This window comes from Nerophis ophidion, linkage group LG02, assembly GCF_033978795.1.
Source record: "Nerophis ophidion isolate RoL-2023_Sa linkage group LG02, RoL_Noph_v1.0, whole genome shotgun sequence".
Lineage (NCBI taxonomy): Eukaryota > Metazoa > Chordata > Actinopteri > Syngnathiformes > Syngnathidae > Nerophis > Nerophis ophidion.
Window position 1 is genome coordinate 1,891,150 of NC_084612.1, and position 22,904 is coordinate 1,914,053.

At 39.8% G+C, this 22,904-nt stretch overlaps 1 long non-coding RNA gene across 1 annotated transcript in view; it reads left to right on the plus strand.

Annotated features, from left to right (window-relative positions):
- LOC133535851 (uncharacterized) overlaps positions 1-18,814 on the plus strand; it is a 21,575-nt gene extending 2,761 nt beyond the window's left edge. The window contains exon 2 of the long non-coding RNA XR_009802341.1: positions 18,406-18,814. This is a non-coding gene — a long non-coding RNA (uncharacterized LOC133535851). The remainder of the gene's footprint in view (positions 1-18,405) is intronic.
- The last annotated feature ends 4,090 nt before the right edge of the window (positions 18,815-22,904 follow it).

The following is a 22,904-nucleotide window of genomic DNA, read 5'->3' on the forward strand; positions in this document are numbered from 1 at the left end:
TTGCTTGTACACTTTTTTCTAGCACATCTTTGTCTTCCCTTGGCCTCTCTATTAATGTGCTTGGACACAGAGCTCTGGGAACATCCAACCTCTTTGGCAATGACCTTTTGTGTCTTGCCCTCCTTCTTTAAAGTATCAATGGTCCTCTTTTGGACAGTTGTCAAGTCAGCAGTCTTCCCCATGATTGTGTGTCATACAGAATCAAAACGAGAGACCATTTGAAGGCTTTTCCAGGTGTTTTGAGTTAGTTAGCTAATTAAAGTGTGGCACCAGGTGTCTTCAATATCTGACCTTTTCAGCATATTCTAATTTTCTGAGATGTTGAATTTAGGGTTTTCTTTGGTTGTCAGCTATAATCATCTCCTTTTTGGCAAAAAACACTTGAAATGTATCAGTCTGTTTGGAATGAATGTATACATTCTACAAGTTTGACATTCTAAATGGAATTAAATCAACTTTTTCATGATATTCTAATAATATGACCAGCACCTGTATATTACTAATGTTGTAAATACACATCTGTATTTGTCTACAAAGGGTGGTGCTAAAGAGGTAGGCATTTTTCAGAGGTCTTAATAAGGTAAGAAATACAAGTGTGTGTGTGTGTGTGCTTGCGTGTGTGTGTGTGTGTCCATGTGGACCAGGACCAACAATAACAATGTTCTCTTCTCTCTCCAACACGTTCAACAGTGAAGTTGTCCAGCGAGAAACCCTCTACATGTACTTGATGTATGTTTACCACACTGCATAAAACACACAGACACACACACACAGACACAAACACACACACACACACACACACACACACACACACACACACACATGCACACACGCTGACTATATGGAGGTCTTTCCAGGTTCAGGACTGGATGAGGACTTAAAGTCTAAACATGTGAACAGGGTTTTGTGTGGCCCTAAACAAATAAATACATATTGCTTATTTATTATCAATGGACTCCCATCTTGAGTTTTAATAATCATACAACCTGTCATCATTCACTGAAATATGATGATAAATATGTCAATTTTCCCTTACGATAAAGGTAGGGATTATTTTTTCATGAAGGATCATCATCAGTGGATAATCAGGATGAGTGCAGAATCCGGTACTTTTTTGGCATGGACTATTAAATCCAACGGTGCCATGTTGGGGTACCTGGTACTCAGCCGATAATACATTTATGAACCTGTGTTTCATGAATATCAATCAATCAATCAATCAATGTTTACTTATATAGCCCTAAATCACTAGTGTCTCAAAGGGCTGCACAAACCACCACGACATCCTCGGTAGGCCCACATAAGGGCAAGGAAAACTCACACCCAGTGGGACGTCGGTGACAATGATGACTATGAGAACCTTGGAGAGGAGGAAAGCAATGGATGTCGAGCGGGTCTAACATGATACTGCGAAAGTTGAATCCACAATGGATCCAACACAGTCGCGAGAGTCCAGTCCAAAGCGGATCCAACACAGCAGCGAGAGTCCCGTTCACAGCGGAGCCAGCAGGAAACCATCCCAAGCGGAGGCGGATCAGCATCGCAGAGATGTCCCCAGCCGATACACAGGCAAGCAGTACATGGCCACCGGATCGGACCGGACCCCCTCGGACCGGACCCCCTGCACAAGGGAGAGTGGGACATAGAAGAAAAAGAAAAGAAACGGCAGATCAACTGGTCTAAAAAGGGAGTCTATTTAAAGGCTAGAGTATACAAATGAGTTTTAAGGTGAGACTTAAATGCTTCTACTGAGGTGGCATCGCGAACTGTTACCGGGAGGGCATTCCAGAGTACTGGAGCCCGAACGGAAAACGCTCTATAGCCCGCAGACTTTTTTTGGGCTTTGGGAATCACTAACAAGCCGGAGTCCTTTGAACGCAGATATCTTGCCGGGACATATGGTACAATACAATCGGCAAGATAGGATGGAGCTAGACCGTGTGGTATTTTATACGTAAGTAGTAAAACCTTAAAGTCACATCTTAAGTGCACAGGAAGCCAGTGCAGGTGAGCCAGTATAGGTATATATGTATGTATATATGTATATAAAGGTATATACAGTATAGGTATATATGTATGTATATATGTATATAAAGGTATATACAGTATAGGTATATATGTATGTATATATGTATATAAAGGTATATACAGTACAGGCGTAATGGGATCAAACTTTCTTGTTCTTGTCAAAAGTCTAGCAGCCGCATTTTGTACCAACTGTAATCTTTTAATGCTAGACATGGGGAGACCCGAAAATAATACGTTACAGTAATCGAGGCGAGACGTAACAAACGCATGGATAATGATCTCAGCGTCTTTAGTGGACAGAATGGAGCGAATTTTAGCGATATTACGGAGATGAAAGAAGGCCGTTTTAGTAACGCTTTTAATGTGTGCCTCAAAGGAGAGAGTTGGGTGGAAGATAATACCCAGATTCTTTACCGTGTCGCCTTGTTTAATTGTTTGGTTGTCAAATGTTAGAGTTGTATTATTAAATAGAGTTCGGTGTCTAGCAGGACCGATAATCAGCATTTCCGTTTTTTTGGCGTTGAGTTGCAAAAAGTTAGCGGACATCCATTGTTTAATTTCATTAAGACACGCCTCCAACTGACTACAATCCGGCGTGTTGGTCAGCTTTAGGGGCATGTAGAGTTGGGTGTCATCAGCATAACAGTGAAAGCTAATACCGTATTTGCGTATGATGTCACCTAGCGGCAGCATGTAGATGCTGAAGAGTGCAGGGCCAAGGACCGAACCCTGGGGAACTCCACACGTTACCTTAACGTAGTCCGAGGTCACATTGTTATGGGAGACACACTGCATCCTATCAGTAAGATAAGAGTTAAACCAAGACTGGGCTAAGTCTGACATACCAATTCGTGTTTTGATACGTTCTAATAAAATATTATGATCGACGGTATCGAAAGCAGCGCTAAGATGGAGGAGCAGCAACATAGATGACGCATCAGAATCCATCGTTAGCAATAGATCATTAGTCATTTTTGCGAGGGCTGTCTCCGTGGAGTGATTTGCCCTGAAACCGGATTGAAGGGTTTCACATAGATTGTTAGACGCTAAGTGTTCATTTAACTGCTCCGCAACAATTTTTTCGAGGATTTTTGAAATAAAGGGAAGGTGAGACACCGGTCGGTAGTTTACCATGAGGTCAGGATCGAGGTTAGGTCTTTTAAGGAGAGGATGAATAACCGCTTTTTTGAATGCTAGGGGAACAGTGCCCGAGGAGAGTGATAAGTTTATAATATTTAGCACTGATGGACCTAATAATACAAAGAGCTCCTTGATCAGTTTCCCAGGAAGAGGGTCAAGTAAACATGTTGTCTGTTTTATTCCATTTACACGTTGTAACAATTCCTCTAATGTTATTTCCTCAAAACGAGAGAAACTATTTTGGAGGGCAGTATCCGCCGTGTATACCATCGTGTCAGTGTTAATAGAACCCCGTTGTAGCTGGGACGCATTGTCTTTAATCTCCTTTCTAATGACTTCAATTTTCTTACTAAAGAATTGCATAAAGTCATCAGCTGAGTGGGTTGAGCTACTGGAAGGGGTCCCTTGTTGGGTTAGCGATGCTACCGTACTAAACAAAAATTTAGGATCGTTTTTATTACGGTGGATGAGATTTGAGTAATATTTAGCTTTAGCTAAGGTAAGCATGCGTTTATAAGTTATTAAACCATCACTCCATGCTTGATGGTGCACCTCAAGTTTAGTCGTGCGCCATTTGCGTTCCAGCTTTCTACATAATAATTTCTGAGCTCTAGTTTCTTCTGTAAACCACGGGGTGTGCTTTTTTGGAGCCTTTTTTAACTTTAGCGGTGCTATGTTATCAATGGTTTCGCGCAGGGCAGCGTTAAAGTTGTTAGTGAGGTTATCAATAGAGCCCACATACTTTGGGAATGGTGCCATTACCGAGGGCAGTAGGTCAGCAAGAGTTGTCGTTGTGGCCGTATTAATGTTGCGGCTGCTATAGCAGTTATTATTATTATTAGTTTGACGAACATGCGTCTGAACCTCGAATTTTATAAGGTAATGATCGGACAATACTTTAGTATACGGGAGTATCGTAACTTTGGAAACGGTGATGCCCCTGACAAGCACTAGGTCTATCGTATTACCGTTGCGATGCGTGGGTTCATTTATTATTTGTGTGAGACCACAGCTATCAATTACAGTCTGGAGCGCTACGCACGGTGGGTCCGATGGGGTATTCATATGGATATTAAAGTCCCCCATTATGATTATATTATCGGCGTGTGTCACTAGATCAGCAACGAACTCTGAGAATTCATTGATAAAGTCCGAACAGGGCCCTGGGGGGCGGTAGATAACAGCCAGGTGTAGAGGCAGCGGTGTGACAGACCTCATAGTAAGCACCTCAAACGATTTATATTTATTATTTATGTTAGGACTAAGGTTAACGTTTTCTTGTATATTAGTGCGACCCCCCCACCCCTTTTAAGCGGACGGGCAATATGCGCATGTGTAAAGTTAGGAGGACATGCCTCATTTAGCGCAAAAAAGTCGTTTGGTTTAAGCCAGGTTTCGCTGAGACCGATGACGTTAAGATTGTTGTCTCTGATGATATCATTAACTAACAACGTTTTGGGAGACAATGATCTTATGTTTAAAAAACCTATATTATAGGTAGTGGGCTGTTTCAGGGAATTTTTGATCAAATTATCCGTAGTAGCAATATTGATAATGTTGTGTTTATTATGCCCAGTGCATTTAGTATAGTTACGACCATATCTAGGAATTGATATGACAGGAATTTTCCGATTGTTTGATTGTTGCTTTGATAAACTGCACGCATCATGGTTAGCCACCTCAGTAACGGGGATTTTCCGATTGTTTGTTTGTTGCTTTGATAAACTGCACGCATCATGGTTAGCCACCTCTTATATCTTTATCAGTCAAAGTACGCCATCAACGCCAGTGGGTGGGGCTAACACAAACCTCGTCCAATCATAGCTTCTCCGGTCCAAGTGGAAGAGCTGGGTAATCAATCAAGTGTTTCGATCCATCCTCTCACGTCGATGTCTGCGTGTGACGGATAAAATTAATTTGTGGAACGCTTTTTCACATCTCAATGAAATAATTTACTAATAAATAAATAATGTTATGTCCGGGACGTATTTTGAATGCGCGAGTTGTCACCCCCAGATGCTGCAGGACTCGGACAAGGCTGGATTGCAGGTAGGTGCTTGTTTAATATACAAAAGGTAAAAAGAACACTGACAAAAGGCAAAGAAAAGGCGTGCCTACGCACGGGAGGCTAAATGCTAATGGTTAGCAAGAGTCGAGTTCACAGTGTCCAAAGGTAGCGCGTGCCGAGCGCGCGGAAGCTAAGACAGGAATTAGCAAGGTAAATACAAAAGCAGAATGCCCAACGTGACTGTTGCGAGTAGCAAACAAAAAATCCAGGCAGAACTAAGGTAGCAGGCCGGTTTAAATACTAAAACAATAATCGAAAACAGGTGTGCGTCAGAAAGTCAGTGCAGGTGGAATAAATGAAGTCGCCATGGTGACAAATACAAAGAAGGAAGTGCTCAAACAAAGTCAAACGTCCACACAACACACGATCCGGACAGCGGATCGTGACGAATAAATAGTAAAATAACAAAATAATTTAATAAATAATGAAAACATGAAATGAAAAACAATAGTGAAATAAGTTGTGAACAAAATAATTCCTTAGTTAAATTGTGAAAAAATTGTTATTACATATGTTGGCCAGAAGGGGAGCACTTAAATTTCTTACACACACTTGTTATTTCATATGTTGACCAGAGGGGGCGGTTGTTATACATAAAAAATATATATATTTATATATTATTATATTAATTGTCAATCAATTATTACGCCCTCTTGTATGAATGTTTGTTTGAATGTTGTCTGTCTGTCTGTGTTGGACCTGTGATGAGGTTGCGACTTGTCCAGGGTGTACTCCGCCTTCTGCTCGAATGCAGCTGAGATAGGCTCCAGCATCCCCCACAACCCCGAAAGGGACAGGCAATAGAAAATGGTCGGATGGATGGATGTATCAATTGTTAGTTATATATTCCTTGTATAATATAATATGCTATTATATGTATGTGTATGTATACATATATATATATATATATATATATATATATATATATGTATATGTATGTATGTATGTATATATATACTTATACATATGTATATGTATATGAATACATAATATGTATGTATATATACATATAATATGTATGTACATATATATTTTTATGTTTTTACATACATACAGTATATATATGTATAAATATATATATACGTTTATATAATATTATATATATACATATACATACATATATATATATATATACATATACATACATATATATATACACATACACATATATATATATATATATATATATATATATATATATATAGGGTTAGGGTTAGGATTAATACATTAATTACAATTAAAAATAAAAATAAAAAATGCAGGCGGGACTCCTTATTCAACTCGTGACGTCTGAGGACGTCTCTTATCACCATGGCAACTAAAACTCTGGCGTCCCCACATAGATATGATGTTTATGGGGCCACAAACGGGGACACGGTAACAGTAATGGAGGACAACAGTAGGGGACATGGGGGGGAGGTCAGAGAGGAGCGGCAGTGGAGTCTCTCTGTCGAAAAGGGGAAGTGTGTTGTGCTGCAGTGTTCACACACTTCCTGTGGACGTCCACGCCACACAGAAGAGGGGGAGGTGATGGAGGTGTGTGGGGGGAGAGGGGGGCTCTGTGGTCGTCTTCATCCCCTGCTCCTGTCAGTCTGAGGCGAGGTCACAAGATCTAATCTATCAACACATCTGTGCTGCCGGCACCACAACACTCAGCGTGTGCTCGCCAGTGTCGGTTGGTCTGGAGCCGTTTTGTCTTCCTGTGGAGGAGGAAGTGACGTCGCCGCAGGTCCCCTCACCGGGAAGGGCTACGCCCCCTACCTCAAGGTCTAATGGGCGTGGCCTCCAGATGGGCTTTGGGTGACAATAGAACAATACACCACCTAACATGTACCACGTTGCTGTTCAACTGGTGGCCGGTTCAGTCCAAAACTTAGGAGACAAACATTTCTGCATGAACATTTCTAAAAACTCTCGGGCGCTCCTGTTGTGTAGAGGAACTTGGACCACTGTAAACACATTGGCAGATCCTGGCATTGACATCATAACCTTGCTGGCAAACATAGAACACGGGGGTCCAAACTTGTGATTTACAAACATCGTTTCCATATGAGTTGGGAAATTGTGTTAGATGTAAATATAAACGAAATACAATGATTTGCAAATCCTTTTCAACCCATATTCAATTGAATGCACTACAAAGACAAGATATTTGATCTTCAAACTCATAAACGTATTTTTTTTTTGCAAATAATAATTAACTTAGAATTTCATGGCTGCAACACGTGCCAAAGTAGTTGGGAAAGGGCATGTTCACCACTGTGTTACATCACCTTTTCTTTTAACAACACTCCAGAGAGGTACAAAAATATTTATTTTAGAAAACAATGAGTGTCTAAAGGTTGAAATCATAGAAAAGCAGCATGGTCACATGACACAAGTCAATAGTGCTCGGACACAGCAGCAAAGACAACTAATTGTTGACGCTTTGAAATTGGAATTCTTTCCCATTCTTGTTTTATGTAGAGCTTCAGTCGTTCAACAGTCCGGCGTCTCCGCTGTCGTATTTTACGCTTCATAATGCGCCACACATTTTCGATGGGAGACAAGTCTGGACTGCAGGCGGGCCAGGAAAGTACCCACACTCAAATCCATGCTGTTGTAACCCATGCTGAATGTGGCTTGGCATTGTCTTGCTGAAATAAGCAGGGGCGTCCATTAAAAAGACGGCGCTTAGATGGCAGCATATGTTGTTCCAAAACCTGTGTGTACCTTTCAGCATTAATGGTGCCTTCACAGATGTGTAAGTTACCAATGCCTTGGGCACTAATGCACCCCCATACCATCGCAGATGCTGGCTTTTGAACTTTGCCTCGATAACAGTCTGGATGGTTCGCTTCCCCTTTGTCCCCGATGTCAAATATTTCCAAAAACAATTTGAAATGTGGACTTGTCAGACCACAGAACACTTTTCCGCTTTGCATCAGTCCATCTTAGATGATCTCGGGCCCAGAGAAGCCGGCTACGTTTCTGGATGTTGTTGATAAATGGCTGTCGTTTTGCATAGTAGAGCTTAAACTTGCACTTACAGATGTAGCGACCAACTGTATTTAGTGACAGTGGTTTTCTGAAGTGTTCCTGAGCCCATGTGGTGATATCCTTTAGAGATTGATGTCGGTTTTTGATACACGGTCATTCAATGTTGGTTTCCAGCCATGCCGCTTACGTGGAGTGATTTCTCCCGATTCTCTGAACCTTTTGATGATATTATGGAGCGTAGATGTTGAAATCCCTAAATTTCTTGCAATGTCACTTTGAGAAACGTTGTTCTTAAAGTGTTTGACTATTTGCTCACGCAGTTGTGGACAAAGGGGTGTACCTCGCCCCATCTTTTCTTGTGAAAGACTGAGCATTTTTTGGGAAGCTGTTTTTATACCCAATCATGGCACCCACCTGTTCCCAATTAGCCTGCACACCTGTGGGGTGTTCCAAATAAGTGTTTGATGAGCATTCCTCAACTTTATCAGTATTTATTGCCACCTTTCCCAACTTTTTTTGTCACGTGTTGCTGGCATCAAATTCTAAAGTTAATGATTATTTGCAACAAAAAAAATGTTTATCAATTTGAACATGAAATATGTTGTCTTTGTAGCATATTCAACTGAATATGGCTTGAAAATGATTTGCAAGTCATTGTATTCCGTTTATATTTATATCTAACACAATTCCCCAACTCATATGGAAATTGGGTTTTTTACATACCTGAGGCGTTCCTCAGGGCATTATTTTAAGTCCTCTCATTTTTGGCATTTTCACATGTTTTTTGTAATGTGATTTATGCAAACTAAGGCGTTGCTGGAGCTCAGGGGTGTCAAACTCATTTTAGCTCAGGGGCCGAAAGTTATCATGGCATGATAGCTTAAAAATAAAGACAACTCTGGGTTGTTCCTTTATTTTACTTTGGCCAAAAATAGAACAAGCACATACAAAAAATGTACAAATCACAAATAATCCTCTGGACAAAACACTTCAAGTTCGTCGAAAATTCTGAGTAAATTGGGTGTAGCGTCAAAAACACGATTAGCTTATCAATCAATCAATCAATCAATGTTTACTTATATAGCCCTAAATCACTAGTGTCTCAAAGGGCTGCACAAACCACTACGACATCCTCGGTAGGCCCACATAAGGGCAAGGAAAACTCACACCCAGTGGGACGTCGGTGACAATGATGACTATGAGAACCTTGGAGAGGAGGAAAGCAATGGATGTCGAGCGGGTCTAACATGATACTGTGAAAGTTGAATCCACAATGGATCCAACACAGTCGCGAGAGTCCAGTCCAAAGCGGATCCAACACAGCAGCGAGAGTCCCGTTCACAGCGGAGCCAGCAGGAAACCATCCCAAGCGGAGGCGGATCAGCAGCGCAGAGATGTCCCCAGCCGATACACAGGCGAGCAGTACATGGCCACCGGATCGGACCGGACCCCCTCCACAAGGGAGAGTGGGACATAGGAGAAAAAGAAAAGAAACGGCAGATCAACTGGTCTAAAAAGGGAGTCTATTTAAAGGCTAGAGTATACAAATTAGTTTTAAGGTGAGACTTAAATGCTTCTACTGAGGTGGCATCTCGAACTTTTACCGGGAGGGCATTCCAGAGTACTGGAGCCCGAAATGAAAACGCTCTATAGCCCGCAGACTTTTTTTGGGCTTTGGGAATCACTAATAAGCCGGAGTCTTTTGAACGCAGATTTCTTGCCGGGACATATGGTACAATACAATCGACAAGATAGGATGGAGCTAGACCGTGTAGTATTTTATACGTAAGTAGTAAAACCTTAAAGTCACATCTTAAGTGCACAGGAAGCCAGTGCAGGTGAGCCAGTATAGGTATATATGTATGTATATATGTATATAAAGGTATATACAGTATAGGTATATATGTATGTATATATGTATATAAAGGTATATACAGTATAGGTATATATGTATGTATATATGTATATAAAGGTATATACAGTACAGGCGTAATGTGATCAAACTTTCTTGTTCTTGTCAAAAGTCTAGCAGCCGCATTTTGTACCAACTGTAATCTTTTAATGCTAGACATGGGGAGACCCGAAAATAGTACGTTACAGTAATCGAGACGAGACGTAAAATACGCATGGATAATGATCTCAGCGTCATTAGTGGACAGAATGGAGCGAATTTTAGCGATATTACGGCTTAGACTTGGTCTCAGTGTATTTGCAAAGCCAGGATTACACTTTAAATTAAAGTTAAGTTAAAATCAATGTACCACTAGGTGTGGTGAAATTTGTCCTCTGCATTTGACCTATTCTTCATCCCCTGGGAGGTGAGGGGAGCAGTGAGCAGCAGCGGTGGCCGCGCGCGGGAATCATTTTTGGTGATTTAACCCCCAATTCCAACCCTTGATGCTGAGTGCCAAGCAGGGAAGTAATGGGTCCCATTTTTATCATCTCTGGTATGACTCGGCCAGCGTTTAAACTCCCCCCCCCTCCGCAGTCATTTTTATTTAATGCATTCTAACTTGTAAATAAAAGTCAGCTTACATCGGAGCCAAAGGGAGGTCCTCTATTCCTCCCAATAAACACAATAAATAACCCCACAAATACCGCCAACACAACTCCATTTACATTTTGTGACTTGAAAGTTAACCAAGTATTAGTAATATTGCTATTATAAGCGCTAACACAGATGAACTATTTACCGTGGTGATCACGAGCTTGTGTACCAATGTTGACATGATCGACTAATTACCTGCTTCATTATTTCCTTGCTCGTCACACTTTATTCTCCGTTATAAACCACACTGTAAAAAAAAATTCTCTAAAAAAACCGTCATCTACTGGCAGCTACTGCTGCCAAACGAAAACCATAAAATTAAAGTAAAACATTGTAAACCAAATAATGATCAAAAACATTACATTTACAGAAATTTTCATGAAACGTTTTGTGGAAAAATATCGTAATTTTACAGATTTGTACTAGATTATTAAGATCAACCACCTTTAATAAAGTGACGATGCAAACAGTTCTGCAGAAAAATACCTTTATTCTACAGAGTTTTTCCAAATTATTACGATCAACCAACTTTAATTAAGTGACAATGCTGGCAGTTCCACAGAAAAATACCATTATTTTGCAGATTAGTTCTGAATTGTTTAGATCAGGGGTCTCAAACTCAATTTACCTGGGGGACACTGGATGCAGAAAATACCTAAAAAGTGGATTCGCCTTCTTTGAAAGGTCATCATGCAGGGGTGTAGCCCGGAAAGAGTAGCGCTGCACGGGACTCTGGGTATTTGTTCTTTTGTGTTTATGTTGTGTAACGGTGAAGGTGTTCTCCCGAAATGTGTTTGTCATTCTTGTTTGGTGTGGGTTCACAGTGTGGCGCATATTTCTAACAGTGTTAAATTTGTTTGTACGGCCACCATCAGTGTGACCTGTATGGCTGTTGGCTGTGATCAAGTATGTCTTGCAGTCACAAACATGTGTCATATTACAGAGAAAAATGTTAAATTGTAAGTATGAGCATAAACCTTTATTTAACAGGCTACATATATTTTTCAACTTGAATATAAAAAGACACATAAATATTAAAAAAACAAGATTTACCTTAAAATTACATATAAAACGGTTAGCTTGTCAGTATGGACATAGACTTTTATATAACAAGATACATATTAAATTAGAGTTAATTACTGTACTTTTACACGAATTTGAAAATAATTTGAGAAAACAGAAAATGATATGTATAATTATTTCGGTATTTTTCTGTAAAAAAAATAGAAATATACATAGTTTGTCATTACTGGCATATTACTTAAAATAACAGGCGGTTTGTTTATTTACAGATAATGTCTTCAATTCTACATTTTTATAACCTATTTAAAAAATATATAAACATTACGGTGGAAATTTAGAGTAAATTAACCATAAAAATAGGATTTTTTTTTTTTTTACAGTGCATGCCTCTCACCTGGATGGTAGAAGGATGAGGACACTTGGTTCACTTTGACAGCCAATTTAGACCAAGGAAAGGAAAGAACGACACAAAAAGCTTAGTTCCACCCCCTTTTCTTCCTGAGAATTATGAATCTTTCTAAATGGCAATATATGAACATCCTAGCAGTCGGAATCTTAATGACAGCAGATATTGTACAGTAAGTGATGTTTGATTATGTTTGTTGGGGAAAAAAAAGTGAAATTCGTGTGTGACCATGAATTGATTAACGCGGACCACGACTTAAACAAGATGAAAACCTTATTCGGGTGTTACTATTTAGTGGTCAATTGTACGGAATATGTACTGTACTGTGCAATCTACTAATAAAAGTCTCAATCAATCAAAAAAGGGGGAATTCCAAAAAAAGGTGTATTTAAAGATTAAAGAAACAAAAAGCAAGAGCAATAGGGAAGTGCTCCTACTGGACAGACAATGAAGGAAACAAAACGAAATGCTGGAACACAGCAAAAACACTTACAGGGCATGTGGAGCAGATGGCGTCCACAAAGTATGTGTGTACTTGAGTTCAACTTGGAAAGAATCGTGTATAGTGAATAATGTCCCGACAAACCAATGGTGTGGCAAACTCAACTTAAATAGTGCTAATTACAAACAGAAAACATGTGAGGGGGAAAAGTGTGTAAAGCTGCTGCAGGAAAGGGAAAAACAGGAAGTGAAACACCACAAAATGAGAGCTTAAGACAGGAACTAAAACTACACCAGGAAAATTACCAAGAAACTCAAAATAAGGCATGGCATGATGTGACAAACCGTGATAACCATAAATGTATCCGTGCAAGATAATTCATCCATCCATCCAGTTTCTACCGCTTGTCCCTCTCGGAGTCGCGGGGTTGCTGGAGCCCATCCCAGCTGCTTATTGTGCCATCGTCTGGACCCAGGACACAAAATGCGTCGTGAAGCCTCTGTTGTCCTTATATAAACAAATACTAAAGATATTTGACCTGAAACCAATGAAGTATCATCACTACCATTAGCCAAAAATATAACATGATGAGTTTTGATAATTTTACGAATTTCTCCTTTTTAAATGCTTTTTTAAGTGTCCTACTGGATTAGCCTTTGATGTAATGTGTACAGAAATACAAAGATACAGTAGTGAATAATAAATACAGTATTATATGTTCAAAGTATACTCGATATACCGCGGGTTTGTCTCTGTGCGATATAGAAAATGACCATATCGTGTTATTCAAGTATACGTTCTCACGCAGTTGCTTTTAAATCCGGGCATTAGACTACAGGCTCTTCTCACTCTTTCTTGTCTCTGCTTCTCACAGAGACGTGAAACAAGCGCACCTTCTTACATTCGTCACATACGTATACGCCCTCGCGGAGCAGAGAGGTAGCGGCAAGGGTATCGTTAGCTGTGGTGCGAGTGGTAATACGAGAGTAAGAAGGTGCGAATCTGATGACAAATGAAGAAAGAATTAACTCACAAGAAAAACAGCAGGGGGTCCATTGTCTGGCGGTGGTTTGGCTTCAAGCGGGAAGATGTCGAACAGACAACCGTAATTTTTCAAATGTGGGGCAAAAGCGTTGCTACAAAAAGTAACATTACTGCTAATATGTAGCATCATTTGAAAAGTCACCCGCTAGAGAATGAAGAGTGCTTGAAACTCCGCATGTCAACATCTCCGTTCCGTGCCACACCAACAAAATGCCGAGGCAACCATTTCCAGATCAACACCAAACTAAAAAAATAGTCAACAACAGAAGGAGGTAACGTCCGCAGGAACCTACCACATAGCGAAGGACATACACTATTTGATTTCCTATTATGCAGCTCATTTTTATTTGACAGTTATTGAAATATCTTGTGTGACATCATGCACAAAAGTTGTTTTAAACTATTGTAGTGGCGTTCTGTACAATAACCACACCTGTTTTGATATGTCATTTTAGTGACATCATGCACAAAAGTGCACTGATAGCTTGTTTTAAAAATGTCTCTGACAATCTTGCACTTTCTGTTTTGGAAATGACATGAATGTTTGTGCCACTGCTTAATAACTGTTTAATAAATACAGTTTTGGTCCATTGACTTAGTTGTGGTTTCCCTCTCTGCATGAAAGTTTAAAAGTAGCATATATCAATGCAGTATGAAGAAGAATGTTTTAATGTAGACACATAAAATCATCATACTGCTGTGATTATATGTATCAAGTGTTCATTCAAGGCCAAGGCAAAATATCGAGATATATATCGTGTATCGTGACATGGCCTAAAAATATCGAGATATTAAAAAAAAAGCCCTAGTTGAAAGTGTACAATCCTTACCCTAAAATAGTGACTTTTATCAAGGCTGGAACCCATTATTCATATCTACATTGTTTCTTATGGAGAAATGTGCTCCATTATACACTGCAAAAACTGAAATCTAAATAAGATTATATATCTCAAATAAGGGTGATATTTGCATATTTTCTATCTGATAAGAAAATTCTTCTCACTAAGCAGATTTTATGTCAATGTTTTACTTGTTTTAATGGTTTTGGTCCTAAGTGATCTTAGTTAGATATTACAGCTTGTTGCTGAGATGTTATGGCCTATATTGAGTAAAACCTGCTTGAAACTAGAATATCAACTCTTGCAAAGCTGTGTCGTCAACACTCACAAGTATAAAACTGCTTTTTCAAAGTAATAATTTCTTATTCCAAGCATGAAATAAAAAAATCATGATTTTGACATGATTGTGTCTCATAATTAAAACAGATGACAGCCAAATGGACTTTGCTGTTTTATTTTCAATGAAACAATAGAACATACGTACTCATATATCAATCAATCAATGTTTACTTATATAGCCCTAAATCACTAGTGTCTCAAAGGGCTGCACAAACCACTACGACATCCTCGGTAGGCCCACATAAGGGCAAGGAAAACTCACACCCAGTGGGACGTCGGTGACAATGATGACTATGAGAACCTTGGAGAGGAGGAAAGCAATGGATGTCTAACATGATACTGTGAAAGTTCAATCCATAATGGATCCAACACAGTCGCGAGAGTCCAGTCCAAAGCGGATCCAACACAGCAGCGAGAGTCCCGTTCACAGCGGAGCCAGCAGGAAACCATCCCAAGCGGAGGCGGATCAGCAGCGCAGAGATGTCCCCAGCCGATACACAGGCAAGCAGTACATGGCCACCGGATCGGACCGGACCCCCTCCACAAGGGAGAGTGGGACATAGGAGAAAAAGAAAAGAAACGGCAGATCAACTGGTCTAAAAAGGGAGTCTATTTAAAGGCTAGAGTATACAAATGAGTTTTAAGGTGAGACTTAAATGCTTCTACTGAGGTGGCATCTCGAACTGTTACCGGGAGGGCATTCCAGAGTACTGGAGCCCGAACGGAAAACGCTCTATAGCCCGCAGACTTTTTTTGGGCTTTGGGAATCACTAACAAGCCGGAGTCCTTTGAACGCAGATTTCTTGCCGGGACATATGGTACAATACAATCCGCAAGATAGGATGGAGCTAGACCGTGTAGTATTTTATACGTAAGTAGTAAAACCTTAAAGTCACATCTTAAGTGCACAGGAAGCCAGTGCAGGTGAGCCAGTACAGGTATATATGTATGTATATATGTATATAAAGGTATATACAGTACAGGCGTAATGTGATCAAACTTTCTTGTTCTTGTCAAAAGTCTAGCAGCCGCATTTTGTACCAACTGTAATCTTTTAATGCTAGACATGGGGAGCCCTAAATCACTAGTGTCTCAAAGGGCTGCACAAACCACTACGACATCCTCGGTAGGCCCACATAAGGGCAAGGAAAACTCACACCCAGTGGGACATCGGTGACAATGATGACTATGAGAACCTTGGAGAGGAGGAAAGCAATGGATGTCTAACATGATACTGTGAAAGTTCAATCCATAATGGATCCAACACAGTCGCGAGAGTCCAGTCCAAAGCGGATCCAACACAGCAGCGAGAGTCCCGTTCACAGCGGAGCCAGCAGGAAACCATCCCAAGCGGAGGCGGATCAGCAGCGCAGAGATGTCCCCAGCCGATACACAGGCGAGCAGTACATGGCCACCGGACCGACCGGACCAGACCCCCTCCACAAAGGGAGAGTGGGACATAGAAGAAAAAGAAAAGAAACGACAGATCAACTGGTCTAAAAAGGGAGTCTATTTAAAGGCTAGAGTATACAAATGAGTTTTAAGGTGAGACTTAAATGCTTCTACTGAGGTGGCATCTCGAACTGTTACCGGGAGGGCATTCCAGAGTACTGGAGCCCGAAATGAAAAAGCTCTATAGCCCGCAGACTTTTTTTGGGCTTTGGGAATCACTAATAAGCCGGAGTCCTTTGAACGCAGATTTCTTGCCGGGACATATGGTACAATACAATCGGCAAGATAGGATGGAGCTAGACCGTGTAGTATTTTATACGTAAGTAGTAAAACCTTAAAGTCACATCTTAAGTGCACAGGAAGCCAGTGCAGGTGAGCCAGTATAGGTATATATGTATGTATATATGTATATAAAGGTATATACAGTATAGGTATATATGTATGTATATATGTATATAAAGGTATATACAGTACAGGTATATATGTATGTATATATGTATATAAAGGTATATACAGTATAGGTATATATGTATGTATATATGTATATAAAGGTATATACAGTATAGGTATATATGTATGTATATATGTATATAAAGGTATATACAGTATAGGTATATATGTATGTATATATGTATATAAAGGTATATACAGTATAGGTATATATGTATGTATATATGTATATAAAGGTATATACAGTATAGGTATATATGTATGTATATATGTATATAAAGGTATATACAGTACAGGTATATATGTATGTATATATGTATATAAAGGTATATACAGTACAGGTATATATGTATGTATATATGTATATAAAGGTATATACAGTACAGGCGTAATGTGATCAAACTTTCTTGTTCTTGTCAAAAGTCTAGCAGCCGCATTTTGTACCAACTGTAATCTTTTAATGCTAGACATGGGGAGACCCCAAAATAATACGTTACAGTAATCGAGGCGTAACAAACGCATGGATAATGATCTCAGCGTCTTTAGTGGACAGAATGGAGCGAATTTTAGCGATATTACGGAGATGAAAGAAGGCCGTTTTAGTAACGCTTTTAATGTGAATACAAACGTATTTAATTTAAGAATATTTTTCAACATATTGAGGAAAAAGGTCTCATATTTGTTTTTTTATATCAAGTAAAGTGCACCTGTTATTAGTGACAAAATACTTATTTTAAATGTATTTCTTGGGTTCATTGAAGTTAGCTAATTTTACTTGTTTTGGAAAGTCTTGACAAGCCAAATTTTCTTGTTCTATTGGCAAATAATTTTGCTTAATTCAAATAAAATGCCCCTAACTTTTGTATTTATTTTTTTTGTCTTGTTTATGTCAAGACTTCGGACTATGTTGAGGTTTGTTTTCCCGAGGTAAGAAAAGACTGGACCGGACACGATGTGAAGGAAACGACATCTTTTAGTCTTAACTCGAAAAAAAGGAACAAACAAAAGGCGCTCTCAGCAGACCTTCAAAACTTGGCTAAGAAAACAAAACTACCACAAAGGCAAAACTGTGGTCATAAAACAAAACTGGCAAACTGTGGCATGAATAAAGAAAACGTACTTGGAATGAGTATTGAGCGTGAAAAAGAGCAGCGTGGATCATCAGCATGAATAACAAGGGTGTGTAGAGGGCATACTTGCCAACCCTCACGGATTTTCCGGGAGACTCCCGAAATTCAGCGCCTCTCCCGAAAACCTCCCGGGACAAATTTTCTCCCGAAAATCTCCTGAAATTCAGGCGGAGCTGGAGGCGACGCGCCCTCCAGTTCCATGCGGACCTGAGTGACGTGTCGACAGCCTGTTTTCACGTACGCTTTCCCACAATATAAACAGCGTGCCTGCCCAATGACGTTATAACTGTAGAATGATTGAGGGCGATTTCTTGGTTTCTTATGTGGGTTTATTGTTAAGCAGTTTCATTAACATCCTCCCAGCGTGGTAACAACACACAACAACAGCAGTCACGTTTTTGTCTACCGCAAAGCAGTTTGTCTGCCGTAAACAGCAATGTTGTGACACTCTTAAACAGGACATTACTGCCATCTACTGTACATGCATATGTGATAATAACATCTACGGCTTTTATAGAGTGCAGAACAACGAGGAAGATACAGCCATGGCGACGCCGACAACGAGTAAAATGAAGAAATACGCTTGTAAGTTCCAAGCTGCAGCTGCGATTGGACCTGGATAGCCTCCGGGAAGAAGTAGTGGACTACCAATTGCTTGGCAGTGAAGATCTTCTTCAAAGAGCAAAGATTGACCGGTTTTGGGCCATGCTAGGGAGAGATGGAAGATTCCAGACTCTAGTGCATTTGATGAAAGCACTTTTGTGCGTGCCACACAGGAATGCATCATCAGAGAGGGTGTTCAGCATGGTTAGAAAAATAGTGACAGAGAATAGAAGAAGGATGGACAATTCAACCCTTAACTCACCAATGAGTAGATGAGTGCTATGTGTGTGTGTATGTGTAAATAAAGGAACACTGAAATTCAAGTATTTATCTTAGATGTGTATACATATATAGTGAATTCTAGCTGTACATATATATTTATTTTAATATATATACTGTATAAATGTATATATATATACAGTATATATATTGAAATAAATATATATGTACAGCTAGAATTCACTGAAAGTCAAGTATGTTATATATATATATATACATATATATATATATATATATTATTATGTATATGTATATATATATATATATATATATGACATACTTGACTTGGTGAATTCTAGCTGTAAATATACTCCTCCCCCTTAACCACGCCCCCAACCACGCCCCCGCCCCACCACCCACCTCCCGAAATCGGAGGTCTCAAGGTTGGCAAGTAAGGTAGAGGGTGATGTCGCCAGGCTGACTGCCTGGCAACCACAGGCTTAAATAGTGGTGCAGTGATTGACAGGTGCGTGAGTCAAAGCAAATCAGGTGCGTGAGTCGTGAACACATAACAGGTGAAACTAATGAGTTGTCATGGTGCACAATAAGTCCAAAACCAAACAGAACGTGACCACAAAACATGACAGTTAATGAACACTGACTTTTTGGAGTGTACACACTTTTCAATTTATGAACCCTGTGCAAGAACCAATTAAGTTCGTAAATAGTGATTCCGCTGTAGACCAAAATCAAAGGTCCACTGTAGATGTGCAGCCCTTTGAGACAGAGCAGACAACCCACTAATCCATGGACACACACATTCACTCACAGATTAACGCGCCTCGTCCAGACCGAGCCGAGGTTTTTGTGGCCTGGAGTGAAACGAGAGCTGCGATGTTTGGGGCCGCGCCTGCAAGACGCTGTAGTCCGACACATCTCCAAGTCGGACCCCCAAAGCTTCCTGGGAGAACGCGCAACAATAGGAGCGCCGTTTAACCACGGCGAGGGATCAGGAATTCTTCAGGCAGCGTCTGGCCTCCGGGACGCCTTGTGTGGATTTGTCCCCGCCACAATGTCAGCGCAACCACACGGAGACAATTGGAGCGCTCGGGCCCCGACTTGTGTCTGCAAGGCGGCGCCTGACAACACAAAGTGTTGGAGAGAAGCGCCAATGCTTTGGTTTCCATGGCGACCACACCTTATGTCACCGCATACATGTCATCGCTTTCGTTTTTTCGTATTTTGAGTGACTTATATTTTTCCCGTATTTTTTACCTCAAAAACAGCAAAAAGACCAGAATTTCCCTTACTTTCTCTTCTTTTCAAATGCAAGTGTGTGTGTGTGTGTGTGTGTGTGTGTTCTTGTATGCCTACCCTTCTCGTAACATCAAATTGACTGTGTCGGTTTTAAAAGTGCTCCCCCTCTGGTCAACATATGTAAGAACAACTATGTGTAAGAAATTAAAATGCGCCCCCTTTGGCCAAAATTAATTTAAAAAGATAAATTAATATGTATGCAGAGACATACTGTAATACTTCCATCCATCCATTTTCTACCGCTTATTCCCTTTTGGGGTCGCAAGGGAATAAGCGGTAGAAAATGGATGGACATACTGTAATACTAAAGATTAAAAACCAATTACAAACAAAAAAATTTAAATGAAAAAATTAATCCACTGAAAGCACTCTTTTTCTCACAATGTGTCGACTTTTTTCTTATAAAATGGGGAACAATATCCCATATTCTTTCTGTTTCTGTAATATTGCAGTATTTTTGTTGTAAAATTATCTATTTCAATATGTAAGAATATTACTTTTTAATGCAAAATGGGGACATTTGTCATTTACAATTCCGAGATGTATCACAATATTGCCATTTTTGTTAATCTTGTAAAACAGTGACATTTTTGGAGTAAAATCATGACTTTTGTCATAATTTTGCAAGTAAAAATTCCCAATATTATCATAATAATATTATTATTATTATGATTAATGTATATAATAATAATTTAATTATATTCAGATAATAATATTATAATAATGTATTATAATTTTATTCTAATATTATTATAATACTATTACTACAGGTGTGTTAAGTAATAATTTTTGCATTAAAAATTATGACTTTTTAATGCAAAATGGTGACATTTGTCATATACAATTCTGACTTTTATCACAATATTGCCAATTTTGTTGTTGTTCTTGTAAAACCGTGACATTTTGGGCGTAAAATCATCACTTTTCTCATAGTAAAAATAATGAAAATTCCCAGTATCATTATTTGTCAAAATCTGAAACCCCTCTTATAAAAATTGTGACTTCTGTCGAGTTAACTTATGACTGTGCGGTTGTGTGTGTGTGTGTGTGTGCGTGTGTGTGTGTGTGTGTAAGACAGATACTAGCAATGCAATCAGACAGACGGCCTTCCTCGTTTTCTTGTCACCGGAGTTTCCTGCCGTGTGTGTGTGTGTGTGTATGCGTGTGTGTGTGTGTGTGTGTGTGTGTGTGTGTGTGTGTGTGTGTGTGTGCGTGTGTGTGTGTGTTCTGGCAATGCTTACTTAATGGGGACATCACTCTGTTTACACAGTCACCTTTAGGGGACCTCTGACGGTATGGGGACAAAAATCAGGTCACCTAAAGGGAAACCTTCTTAAATGATAGTCAGATCCATTCTTAAGATGTTTAAGTGATTTTTAAGCTTGATCATGTCATATTTAATTTGAACTTTTTTTTTTTTTTTTTTTATGGGCCTCAGTAGTCACGTACAAATGTGTGTGAATAATGCAAAACTATTTCAATTTGGTGTACCATGAACCATATTAAAGGCCTACTGAAACCCACTACTACCGACCACGCAGTCTGATAGTTTATATATCAATGATGAAATATTAACATTGCAACACATGCCAATACGGCCTTTTTAGTTTACTAAATTGCTATTTTAAATTTCCCGCGGAGTTTCTTGTTGAAAACGTCGCGGAATGATGACGCGTGTTTGTGACGTCTCGGGTTGTAGCGGACATATTAGCCCAGCACCACACACGGCTAAAAGTTGTCTCTTTTCATCGCATAATTACACAGTATTCTGGACATCTGTGTTGCTGAATCTTTTGCAATTTGTTCAATTAATAATGGAGACTATAAAGAAGAATGCTGTTGGTGGAAAGCGGTGGATTGCAGCTGCCTTTAGCACCGAAACACAGCCGGTGTTTCTTTGCTTGTTGTGAAGCTTTAACACAGAGCGGTCAAGCCAACATATTTTTCTACGTCAACCAGCAAGTTTTTGGATTGGAAAATTGTGATATTAAGTCAGCTCTTACCGGAGACATCAGTGGATTATGCGTGCTCCTGCAGCAGCTGTCAAAAAGGCAGCTGCGATCTTGGCTCCTCGGCTTCTCTCAGAGACACTGGCGTTCACCGCAGCCATCCGACTTTCAGGTATGACTTTAGAATCTCACTAAAATACTATTAACACAATAAGCAGATAAGGGATTTTCCAGAATTATCCTAGTAAATGTGTCTAATTACATCTGAAGCGCTCACACTGCCACCGCCCGGAGACGTCGCTTTTTCTTTTTTTTTCTTTTTTTTTTTGTGCTTCAGTCTAACTTTCTTCATCCACAAATCTTTCATCCTCGCTCAAATTAATGGTGAAGTCGTCGCTTTCTCGGTCTGAATGGCTCATGCTGCTGGTGGCCATGATTGTAAACAATGTGAGGATGTGAGGAGCCCTACAACCCGTGACGTCACGCGCACATCGTCTGCTACTTCCGGTACAGGCAAGGCTTTTTTATTAGCGACCAAAAGTTGCGAACTTTATCGTCGATGTTCTCTATTAAATCATTTCAGCAAAAATATGGCAATATCGCGGAATGATCAAGTATGACACATAGAATGGACCTGCTATCCCCGTTTGAATAAGACAATCTCATTTCAGTAGGCCTTTAACTCTTTTTCCCCAGGGTCCCCAGTAAGTTTGATCAGCACATTACTTCATCAATCCAGAGATTTAAAGACGTGTATGAGCTAACTGGGCAGTGGCCATTTTACCCCCTTTTTTTATGCCTCCACAACCTGTAGAAAGGGCGGTCCCCACAAGTCACGAACAAAAACTTGGTCCCCATTCTAATTGACAACCAGTATGTGTGTGTGTGTGTGGATAAGATAGTGTTGTAGCTGCTCGTGGATGTTCTC